Source organism: Branchiostoma belcheri, unplaced genomic scaffold (assembly GCF_001625305.1).
Source record: "Branchiostoma belcheri isolate BF01 breed outbred unplaced genomic scaffold, Haploidv18h27 scaffold246, whole genome shotgun sequence".
In the NCBI taxonomy this organism is placed as follows: domain Eukaryota; kingdom Metazoa; phylum Chordata; class Leptocardii; order Amphioxiformes; family Branchiostomatidae; genus Branchiostoma; species Branchiostoma belcheri.
Window position 1 is genome coordinate 12,725 of NW_017803850.1, and position 13,002 is coordinate 25,726.

The 13,002-nt window shown below is 40.4% G+C and overlaps 1 long non-coding RNA gene across 1 annotated transcript; it reads left to right on the forward strand.

Moving 5' to 3' along the window:
* The first annotated feature begins 460 nt into the window (after positions 1-460).
* Positions 461-3,491, forward strand: LOC109471300. The gene is made up of 3 exons (XR_002140300.1): positions 461-614; positions 1,306-1,455; positions 3,008-3,491. It is a non-coding gene; the product is annotated as an uncharacterized LOC109471300 (long non-coding RNA).
* The last annotated feature ends 9,511 nt before the right edge of the window (positions 3,492-13,002 follow it).

Consider the following 13,002-nt stretch of genomic DNA (forward strand, 5'->3'; position numbering starts at 1 on the left):
TTCTGGCTACACGCGGCTTTTTCTCAGAAATAGAACACTGAACATGGAAATACCCACAGAAGAAGGTTGACTATTAGATATACGGAGGAACATACAATTTCAAGGGTACCAAAAGTGGTGTGTTTCATGATGAAATCGTGCATTTATAGTATATGTAAGGGAGCACATAGGAAGCACACAAACGTTGAAAAGTAACGAAAAAGAAAGCTCCTCCCCACACGTGTACGTTGTACTACATATAAAAGTAGGTCAACGATACCAGCATAATGTGTAAAAACTCCAGACTTTTTAATTTTAAACACTACGTCCGGTCATAAATATTGATGATTACTTCAACTCTTAGCTCCATAAGATTTCTCAGAAATGGTTACAATGAATATGGAAACACCCACAGAACATGGACATCAGAAGGCTAATAGAGCTTCACAATCCTATATAAAGGCTGCAGCCCGCCTGACATCAGAGCACTTGATCTACAGAACTTCAAGGACGTCAACCCGGCTGTACTCCCGTCTTCAGGATGAAAACTACCCTGGTACTGCTTCTGGCTGTGCTGGTCATCTCGTCTGAAATTATGACCGCTGAAAGCCATTTCAGGCTTGGAAGGGCACTTGGTAAGGAAACCATCATTATATTTCACTACATACCAAATATATGAATGAAATATATTGTTTTTTTTCTCATTCGTCTTTACTGTACAAACTCTCGCATGTTTGAATTTTTGAATGTGTTGCAATCGAGCCGCTCGTACTCGTAGAAAACGCTGCCACGCTATACCTTTAGATCCTTGTCAGTGGTTGGTTCTTTCACAGACTAGAGCATCAGAATCGTACGATCGCCTACGCGAAAAGACACCATGTTCGAAAATGTTTGTGTAACTGCTTTGCATTAGGTGGACAAGACATGATCAAGATAATGTTGTGTAATTGGCTTTTTTCTATTCCAACATTTATTACAAGACATGGTGACGGCAACGGCACACTCAAGTTTTTTTTCCAACATATATATATTTATGTCACCTGCAGCCACCACCAACGCAAAAATATGCATGAATGGACAACAAACATACTAATTTTCACCCGAGTAAAGTGAGGAAATTCGTGTAAAGTGCCTTTTCCAATGGCCCAAGGTCGGTGGCATGGCAGGACTCGAACTTGGGACCTCTTGGTTCTGAGCCGAACGCACGGTCATTACGCTACACGACCAGAACATTCGTTACGCCACACGATCGGACCCACTGGCTGGTTGTTTAGTTGTACTCCTAGGGTCTTCTTTGAATAGCGTGTTTTACTTTCTTTACCTCAGAGCGTGCTTCCAAGTCTAACCGTGAGGAAGTGACGGCCCTGAAGTCGTTGTTGGCCGAGGCTGAACGCCGCGAGATGGCCAGGGAGCTGGAGAAACGGGACGTGGACGACGCCATGGCGGACATGATGGAGGAAACGGAATGAAGAAAATGTAAGTACAAAGGACATTCATTCTTTAATGCTTAGGTCACAATTCAAGAAAGGGGCCCGCTCGGCGCGTGTTCGGCGTGTTTTTTGGCACTACCGAACGGGACCTGGACGGAGACCGGCGGGCTTCCCGACGGCTGCCGGCCTATTTTTGGCCCCGCGCGGTCGCCGAATCGATTTTAACTCAGAGTTAAAAACACTTCGGGCCCCGTTCGGCGAAATACGCCGAAGCGACGCCGTAACCTCACTGCCCGGAACCCGTCGGGCGGCCGAACAGGCACCTGCCTAAGATTATGACGTCACATGTGCTGATAAGTGCATAAGGTGGTAAGAAAAATGGGGTTATATGGGACATATGTAACCTCCTTGTTCAGACTACGTCGCACATTTCAACACGCGTGTGTTACACCGTGTACTTGTGTGTGTTACACCGTATACTTGTGTGTCAGAATGCCGATGGGCAGTGGAAAACAGCCGAGACGATAGCCCGGCATACATGTACTTCAGAACAGTGACATTGTGTCGCATGTGGGCTACCCTTAAGGGAAACTCCAAGGATCGGTTGCTGTTCCCGGTCGCCAGGAAACGTAGGGTAATGGCGAGTTTTAGGCCTGCTGGCAAGGGCTGTCTGGCACTGGATAGAATTAAACAGAAGTGTTACATACAGACTGGACTGTAATATCTAAATTTCCTGTTATTATATAACATTATGGATACATTGAAATGTGTCAAGAAGTAGAGGGCATTCACCAAAAAAGCACTTGCTCCGGACTTTTCTCGATGGATGGGCCTACACGTTGTAGGGGGTCGTGAAACATCTACTAGTTTTTAAAGTCGCAATGATGGCAGGCAGTGTAACGCTTATATATATATATATATATATATACCTGCTTACAAACACAACGGGATCCCGCCAGGGACGCGCCAGGATCCCCCCTGGACCCCGCCAGGGACCTGACAGCTGCCCGGCCGAACTGTAAAAGCCGGTCGGCACCCTACCGCAAGCCGCACGGGTCAAGACGGGAGACTGACCGGGCACCGGACGGGTCCCTGACAGAAACCGGCCGCCAAGGGGATCAAAAGTTTATGAATATTAATTAGAAGCCACCGGCCGGAGCACAACCAGGCCCCGACAGGGAGCCGTAAAGGAACATTTAATTGTGACCCTGACAGTCGGCGCACGCTCGGCGTCATGACGCCGGCCGGCGTCTACACCGAGGACATGCCGAACGGGCGCCGTTTCAAATGTGACCTAAGCATAAGTCGTGCTTTGTAGTTGCATTATTACACATTGTATGTTTTCCCATAGGAAATCTATTCATCAATTAATCTAAAGGTTTGTAAAATCCAATATTAGATATGATGTCTTATACTCAAACAAGTGTCTGTGGAACAGGTTAAGCTACTTTAGTGATGGTAATTTTTTTATTCTATTTCTGGACACAGAAGAAATGTAAATGCAGCATGGCTGCAAAGCTGAAGACGTAACTTAAGGATGCGTCTAATTAAGGATAAGGCAAATTTCTTTTAAGTCGTTCTTTGTATTTTTTTTTCAGGACAGCCGCACCGACCACGAGAACATCACGTGACCGTCACGTGAACATTGATGACTGTTAAGCATGCGCAGACATCTATAAGTGATAATGTTACGAACTGTGGCTTTTTGGTAATAACCTAGTCGTAAGCCCTACTGATGTAGTTGGCACTAAGAGCAAGAAAGAAAAGAAGAAATATAAGGAAATATGAGGAATTTTGATGAATGTCGTTGTACCGACTATATAATGTTATGTAGAGTTACTGTATTGCGTCTTACTAACGTTACTTGCACGAAGTTTGCATGCATTTTCTCCACCACCTAAAATTATTATAGTTCTAACTCCAACTGGTTGCTTTAAACTAAAAATCATGACAAATTGTAATATTGCATGCGATTTCGCCGAATTATGCAATATGAATTTGGATATATTTCAGAGCTGTTCAAATATTCAGTCATATTGCCTTGCCATAAAAGACGGCGAATAAAATTTTGAAAACTTCAAAGGGTTTTTTTGTGTGTCAATTCATGAAATCGAAGATACGTTTATAGGGTAGGGAGGAAGTAGCAAGTAGAAGCAAAAATTTCTAGACTCTAAACTTAAGCTACAAGCAGCTTTCTCAGAAATGGAACTGGCGTCGGAACAGTTTGTTTATTTATCAGGATCTCCATTAGGCCACACCAATTCAATTTCTTGGTTAACGGATTTTTCTAGAAAAATAATGGAGCGGGCGGGCGAAAAAAAGTAAAAATAAAAACAGGCCTAGGCATCCTATTATGGCCGAAAATGGTACGATAGGAGCCATGAAGTCAACACACCAGGCTGGTTCAAAATTTAAACAATGAATTTTTAACTTCTAATGATACCATTGTAATGAAAGATGGAATAACTGTAACAACTAGGACGAAAAGGACTGTTTCCAACTGTTCTGGGCAAAATATGAGCATTTTGCAGTTGATTCTGGATTTATATTTTTATTTGCAAATCTGAAAAAAATGAAGCGGCGAATCCGTACGTTAACCAAGGAATTAAATTGGTGTGGCCTTAGTGCAAATTTGACACTATTCTTCCTGAAGTCCGCAGTGCATCACCAACTTTCGGATAGTTGTATTTGGACCATCACGTACAGGAGAATGCCCCTGTCTTTTTCGAATTGTGTGATGGGTTCTTTGACTTGCGTGGAGTATGAATCTCCCAAACACGGGACCTTAATTTACACGTTGTATCCGAGGGACGTCCTTAACCAAAGATAGGTACTCTGCTCATTTTGATCCCACCTGCGCCACGTATGTGCGATTCGAATCACATTCTAATTATATACAAGGAAAATCTGAGATTTTATACCGCCGGGTTGTTTATTGTATTTCTACATGTTGTTTGCTATGTGTAGTTGATGGTGTTAAATTTGATGTGTTTAGCGTTCCAGGTTGTGTTAGGTGTTGGATATAAATTTTGGCACAAGTTCTGTATCCAAATCCGCTGCCTCACCGTCCGATCACGACAGCCTAACCATATTCGAACTTAACATACCTCTTCACAACCGCTACTCACCTATCAAATATCATTCAGATTCACGTGTTATGTTGTACAAAAAAAAACAATTCATAAAAAGCCTGCTGCAGTACCGTTGGGAACGCCAGGTGAACCATTTTGCTTGAGCTACGTTTCCACAACCGCTAACCACCAACAAAAATCATTAAGATCCATACACAGCTTCTAGAACAGTATAAGATGCTGCTGATATACAGACCCACACCATTGCCAATACGAAAACATATTAACCTTCTTGTCGAAGGTAACTAGTGTGTATTTAAGAGTGAGAGGGTCATACGAGTGGGACTTTACTATAGTTGGGAGGTCATTTACCTGCAAGTTCAAGAGGAAGGGACAACCGTGTCTATATGGAGGTGTTTTTTTCAGTAAATTACACAAGCCTACACATCAACACATAGCCTAGATCTAGTTCGATACAGCCAAATATGCAAGGATAAAAAAAAAACAATTTCACATGCGGATGGTAAAGCAAACTATTATTCTTGCAATTTGCTATGAAGGCTTTTTCTAAGCCACGGGTGCCAGTTGAAATCCACATTGTGTCTATAATGTCATGTGTATGTACCGTCTGAAATGACGGATTCCATGTAGTAGTGGTAGTAAATGGTTTATTGGTAAAAACATGGGACAAATCGGCCTTGAAGTATTTTACATTCCACATACTCAGTAAAACTAACACTAGGCTAATATAATACATATACAAGTATATACAAGTAACGTTCAATAATTGTCAACATGATTTTCCATACTATAAATCACAAAACAGTGTACAAAACAAGCAGTCAATTCTTTCCTTTCCTTTACAAATATCATTGAACTCTCAAACATAGTAGGAAAGTCTATTGCATAACACAAACGGCCCTAACAGGCTATTCTGTTGTTTGAGTTCGTACTTAGTTTTTTTTTTATTTATTCACATATATTTATTGAGTATTGGGCAAAAAGCAAAAGTTGCTTATATAACACCTTCTACTCATAAACATACAACGAGTATAAAACATATTGACAAGATACATGCATAATTACAAGGTGGATAAAACCAAGATAAATACAAACAAGACAAGTTGGTGATCTATCAATTACGAGAATCTACCCGTACAGTAGATGAAGTTTTGAACCAGACCGAAAACACTACAGTTTTGTAGGTGTGAGAGTGTTGTGGACCCTCGAAGGAATGAGGAACATAGGGAACTATCATTGAGATGCTGTAGCTCTACTATGTTGGAGAGAGTCTTTGACTGGAATAAAGTTTACAATGTAGAAAAGTAGTGTTAAGTTGTTTCACTATGATAGTCACATTTACATGTACATGTAGGCTAGTCAATACAATAATGTTGAAATAGATGGTAGTTTAACTGACTGAAATTAAGACGGAGCCTTGTGTGATGAACAGCGGAGTGTCTTTGGCCATGAGAGAAATGGAAGTGTTTTGTCGGTCTGTTGAGTAGTGAATCCAACACATTTTGAAAGATGTTAAGTCCTTTAGTTGTCAGAGTTGTTCATCAGACAGTCCGTTAGCCATGACTATGTAGTCCAGTAGTTTTCTGTACTGCTCCAGGTTGTCCATGAAGCTGGGTATCCTGGTGCCGTCAGCCTGCATGTGTTCCTGCAGTCTCCCCATGTCCTGCCAGGACACTTTACCCATGCGCATCAACTTGTGGAAGTCGATGTCTTTTCTGTACCTCAGGATCTCCAGGGCGCCTTCTAGATACACCTGGTCCTTACAGAAACAACCTGTTTCAAGAAACAACAAGAAATATGCAAAAGTGTTAATAAACTTTATTGTACATTCATGCCCTATCGGGCTAAGTACATGTGAACAGATGAAATGGTTTATATACATGTTTGTAGTACAAACAGCTCTAAAACTACACTAATACAGAGGTCCGGCTTCTTCTCGTTTCTTTGTGATGTTAAAAATATAATTTCAAATGGGTTTGTTTAATACAGGATGATCAAAGCGCATAAGAAAGATAACTTTTTAATAGCAATATATCAACTATGACACACAGACCCTGTCCTGGTTATAACGGAAAGATATTAGTCGATCACTTTGTTTGTATAGTACATTTAATGTGAATTCTACTTCATGTTTTTTGCTTATAACGTTATAATCCAGGGATAGGGTTAGGTTTTTCAAAACAATATTGAAAACAGAAATATGGAACCGTCTGTTGTATAGCAATCGAGGTGGACAAAAGTGATAATGTCCACAGATACACATACATGTACAATTGACATATCGTAATGACTGAATGAACGGTCTTAATCGCATGTTCTTTCCAACATGGGCTAAATGCAATAGTTATACTATTGGAACAGAGTCTAGAGGTAAAGTATCATTACCTGTAGAGTTGATAGTTAAAACAAGGGTTAGACTAATCCAAGCATCTAAACCTTGTCACCATTGCGTACATGCTAGATCTATCAATGGAAATAAGAATTCGGAGATCTCATACCTCCATGAAATATATGAGTTTTGACTATGGAAATAAGGTGGTAATTAGCATAACCTAGTTTAATTTAGGGTTCTCTAAATTCAAATGACCATATTTTTCTTGCAAACTTCCTCTCCTTTTAATTTCATACTTCATTTCAACATATCCTCATTTGACCCATATTTGACCTTGACCTTCATCTTCCTAAGACTTACCATCATACCAAATATCATCACAATCCACAAAGGCGTTCTGAAGTTATGCTGACTACAAATGTGCAGAAACTCAAACAAACACACACACAGATACACACTTTTGATACAATATAATGAATTTTGGAAACGTTTATTTCAGACAGAAGAAATGACAGACTACCAGGTCACGTTGACTTACCTGGCAGAGAAGTGTCTATCTGTCCACGTTTGGCCCTGAGCACATAGTCCCAGCGTACATACGGGTCCCGGACAAACCTGCCCAGGTCTTTGAACAGGTTGGAGAAGGACATCTGAGAAGCCCTGTAGGCCGTGTAGTACAGGAGAGCGGCCCGCCACAGGAAGGGGTGCCGGCGGTACAGGACGCTGTGCAGGCTGGCCAGACCCTCCTCCGTAGGGTTGACACTGAGAAGCCCGTATTGCCGCCGGCCCTTCCCGCCATGCCACGGCTGGAGTCTGTTGTTATAGCTCCGGAGGTAGTGAGTGCCTTCATGCAGAAACACACTTTTATTAGAGAGAGGGAGAGAAATAGAGATTAAATAGAGAGAGGCCGGTATAGAAGGCTACCTGTATGTGAAAGAATGTGTAAATATTGTAATACAAAGGCTGTGGAAGACTAAATGAACTTTATCTCAAATTGTTAATTTTATAACAACGCTCGAAATGAGCTGACTATTCAAACTTCTACAATTTCTCCCAACTTCTCTAAACTCACAGACAAAGAAAAAACTATTCTTCTGTTAACTTCCCAAAACCCACAAATTTTGGAAAAGGTGGGACATTACGTCTACCATGGTTTACAAAAGAGAAGTCAAATCCTTCAGACATAGTTTTACACATAGCTATAGTTTTAGTCAACTACTTTTCATTATGTAGATATTAGTTATGTATAATCTGTTTCAATTTTGCAATTAACCTCCCGGCACGAATTTGCAATAAACTTCTCTCATTAATAGAAGACAAACATGTCATCTCTCTCCCGGGCACGTAGATAGATATCACCCAGCAAGACATAGTTTGTTGTAATGTACAGACTTTAGTGTATTCAGACCATCTACCAGTACATTGTCCAGATCCCTGATTTGTGCCGTATGTACATGTATTAAGTTAAAATGTCTTTTACAAAATCCCACTAAGTTCTCCGTTAACGGCAAAATTACTGCCCGTGTTTAAAGACAAAATGACTACGTGTGTTTCCCCTTATCATAACATCATGTTTTCTGCAGCATTGCTAGCTGCCTTCAGTTCGCCCAGTTTGGTGATAAAAATGGGTCAGCCAATCTAATAATATTTTACTGAGTTATCCAAGGTATGGAGGTGCAATATATATTGTTTTTACATCTCACTCCATATCACAAATATGAGAATGTAATAAAATTGTTTTTCTTGACGTTTCGTCTTTTTGTCCTCATGCCATTTGACTAATTTTTTTCGTCCATAGGACCTGAAATTTGGCATGACGGTAGATTCCTTTCATTTATACACAGGCCTTTTAAAAAGCCCTGGTCACAAACCGCCGTATATGCTTTTTGTCCGTACGTTTTTTGGGAGGCTACGTCTGCTACGTTTTTCTGAAAACGTGGGGAAGGATCCCGGAGTGGCGTCGACGCATGTCACTCGCACGGTTGCACAAGGTGTATAGGAGTATGGTCTGCACGCCAAGTCTGGCGGTGAGCGGTTGCGTGCATCGTACGTTGCGCAAGTGGTAAGTGAGTTGTACGTGCTTACAACGTACGATCTCTGTGCGATTGCAACTTTACCGTAAGGAGGCCGTACTCACACGTGCTTCTTACGCACGTTACGTACGGGACACGCGCGTCGCACGTACTCGCACGCACGGGTGGTAAATCCGCAGACCGCACGCAGAAAAAGTTTTACATGCACTTAAAGTTCTACGGCGTGTCTGCGTGCTCCTAATCCGTAGGATTCCGTACGGAGGTGGTACTCACCACGCACGGATGCCCTGCGTTTGCCCACGTTTTTGCACGTAGACAGCATGCAGAAGCACGTACGGCGGGTTGTGACCAGCCCGTGTGCCACCATATACACCGGGGAAAAGGCGGATCACTAACTCTTGTTTCATTGTAGGTATTTTGAAAGCCTACTTCTTTCATCCCGCTTTCTATAAAACCAAAAACACGCAAGGGAAAAATCTTGTATAGCTATGTACTTACTTACAACCAATAAGCGTTCGAGCAACAAACTAGTAACTTGTAAATAGGTGGGTAAAACAATTCACATTTGATTATAAATGGGACGAGATGACGACATACTCAAGCTGAAGTTTATGTTGCCATCGAACATTACAAAAGTACAAAAACAGATACAGACATGCAAATCTTAATGATAACAAAATATAATAAGGTTTCAGCGCATAATAACTGTATTGCTGTGATCATACAAAATATATGAAGAGGTGCAAGTAAATTGCAAGTAAATTGCAACTAGCTAGGTACTCGAACCAAACTTACAAACTGGTAGGATAGGAAAAAAACACCCAAACCTTTTAGTTTCATTTATGAGTGATTGTAAGTAAAAGTTTTGAGTTATTTGAATGCGATAGAAAGAAGAACCTCTGAGGAGTAAATGAACTGAGACATCATCCGAACGATCATTACATGTTTCTCTTTTCTTCTCGTTCTGACCTGACACTGTCAAGGCATTTTGTCTTTCTATTTTGTAGTTTGTGTGAACATACTTTTTAGTGCGCCAAGGAATCTTCGTTATCATGATATTATCAAAATGGTCTTGAGTTGTGTGTTCTTCTCCCAGCTTTCGGAATCAGTACATCCATGTTGAAAGGTCGACCCAAATGTCCTCAGAATTACAGGAAGAAATTAATTATCTTGCATAGATAAGATGATAAGTACTGTAAAAATAGAAATTTTCTTGTGCCTTCGGTGATTTCTATCTTTCCGTCAGCTGCTAGATGGATGATTTGAGAGAAGTAAACAAGAAATCTGCATTCTCGGACAACAGGATGGTACACCTTCCACCGTCGCTAGGTGTCGCTGAATGCAGGTAGATGTCAAAGATTCAATCATAAAATGCGAAAATCGGAAAAACATTTTGGTCATGAGTTTCGGCGTGTGGTTTGGCCGGGATACGGTTTGGCCGTAAAGACCCCTCCCCCCCAAAAAAGAATCCCCCAAAACGACTAAAAGGACAAAAAGTTGCAAAACATGTCTAATATCTGCTTGGAGAATATGCCTTTGTTATAGTCGTGGGCACAGTTGATTTGTGCATTTCAGTGAACACGACTATAATCCCTGCTTATTTTGCTTCAAAACGTTTTACCAGAGGTGACTATAACAGGGGCGGGTCATTTGGGCTTCAGAAGTGCAGGTACGGTTTGTGTAATTTGTCTAAAATTATTGGTTTTTGCGATATTATGGTGGGGAAGGAGAGAACTGCATTTGTGTGTGGATGGCGTTCAGCACTGAGGACAGGGACGTTAACCTGCACTTAGCAACAAGGACAAGCATGTTTACCTGTGTGTGGATGGCGTTCAGCACCAAGGACAGGAACGTTAACCTGTACTTAGCAACAAGGACAAGTGTGTTTATCTGTGTCAGGATAGTGTTCAGAACAAAAGACAGGTAGTTTTACAGTGCAGATATAATGTCTTATAAGTAGGATTGCATTTATAAGCAGATTTGCTCTTACCTACCAAGTTACATCCTTTCCCAGCTAGTGATGTGACTTGCTGTCAAATTGCTACACTGTACATTATATAAGATGTCCCAAAACCAGGAACCAATAAGTACAGTAAGGCCATGTTGATCTGATTATAATATGGATGACATCCACCGAGTTTGGAAAAAAAGTTGCTTTCATGTATGGGGTTCAACGAATGACACAGAGTATGGTATGAATAATCTACAGTAACTCTTCAAATCAATTTCTTTACATTTTTGTCTTTTTCATTTGATTTTGGAATTCTACAACATTGGTATCGTTTTCCAGTCCTTTTTGTTAGAAACGTATGGTATATATTTGCTCGTTTTGCATCTGGTTTGTAGGATTTACAGTATGGTTGAAAACTTTTTGTGTGGAAATGGCAGAAAATTCATGCACACGGATGTCATCCATACAATCAAATCAACATGGCCTAACTAAGGTTAACAGAATTAATATGTCCAGCCTTAGATGACATAGTTGTGCAGCTCAGCACTAAGTTCTGTGTGGGTTAACACCATAATTGACTATAATCCCTGCTTTTCCTTCAAAATTCCTTCAAAATGCTTTTATTCCTTGGGAAAACGTGACAAGACTGTGTGATTTGGTCAAAATTCTGGGTTGAGTGCACGCTCATTTTCTCCTACATGTACCATTTGCCCTCCCAATTGTAGAAGGATACAGTTGAGTAAGCCGGTCAATGCCATCACAGTGCGTAGGAATACATAGCTGAAAAGGGTGTGTGCCTGTGGTTTACCATCAGCTGGAGAATGAGCAGGATTTATTTTTTTTTCTTACCTACAAGTCAGAACAAATAAGTTCTTCAGGGGAACAAGTTGTGGCCTTTTCCAGTTTGAAGTTTTGTAAGACTAGTATGATACATGTACTTCTAAGCCACTTCTAGTCAGACTCGATTTTCCTAATGGTGAATGCTATGACTTGTTGGGTTCCAAACTTGAAAGTTTGATGTTTTCCCTCAGATTGTGAGCTTTTTTTTCCATCTACTGGTGTTTGTGGATTGACAAACAAGTACATGGTGAAATACCCTCAATTACACTAAATTGAGCTTCATGTTTGGCTAAGAGCATGTCAGGGGGGTTAGGTCAGTGTAATTACATAGAAATGATAAGATCCTTCAAGTAGTAAGAGTATTTCCCCTATCTGTTGGTAGGAGCCAAGAAGACTTCTGAGGACGAGTAGATTTTTAGTGAAAGCTGCGGCTTTATTAGTAATCCTGGATGTTACACAAGGTTGGTGTTAATCGGCTTACATTAATCAGCTAACATGTCATGTCATATATCTACATTCCAACAAGAAACACTCAATTTTACTTGATGTTGTTCATTGGTATTGTTTTCCAGTCCTTGATTCTAGAAACGTACGGTAACATTATATATTTGCTCATTTTGCATCTGGTTTGTAGGATTTACAGTATGATAGAAAACTTTTTGTGTGGAAATGGCAGAAAATTCACGCACGTGGATGTCATCCATACAATCAAATCAACATGGCCTAACTAAGGTTAACAGAATTAACCAGGTAAAGGATGGATGTAGTATGATGTGAACTAGAATTTTACCAAAATCATCATTTGTACAAGTCATGCAAGCCTTAGATGACATAGTTGTGCAGCTCAGCATTAAGCTCTGTGTGGGTGAACATTATAATTGACTATTCTCTATCAGTTAATGCTTAACTACCTTGGTCGTACACAGGGTCATAGAGAATATAGATATATGCATAAACAGTGATAACTTTTCCCGGGAAATATTTAACAAGTAAGCCTAAATGACAATTACATCTATGTGTTGATCTCATGAACTGTTACATTTTACATTGTTTTATTGGTGAAATTTTTGTTCCTATTCAGGATGGAATGGTTGGATTCTTCCATAATGGTTGGATTCTTCCATAATAGAAAAGGCAAATTGATATTTGAATGTGATTCATGATAATGTTGATGGGAATTTTGCAAGAACTTAAAATTTTCCCTTGTACAAAGGTGGCATATCCATGGGAAATTTAGTTTCAAACGTGGATCAGAATCTTTTTGTCTGCCTTCAATGTTTTTCATGATCAAGTTCTTAACAACACAGCCGTATGGATCTTTCAAGCTTTCACTGTTCTTCTAAAA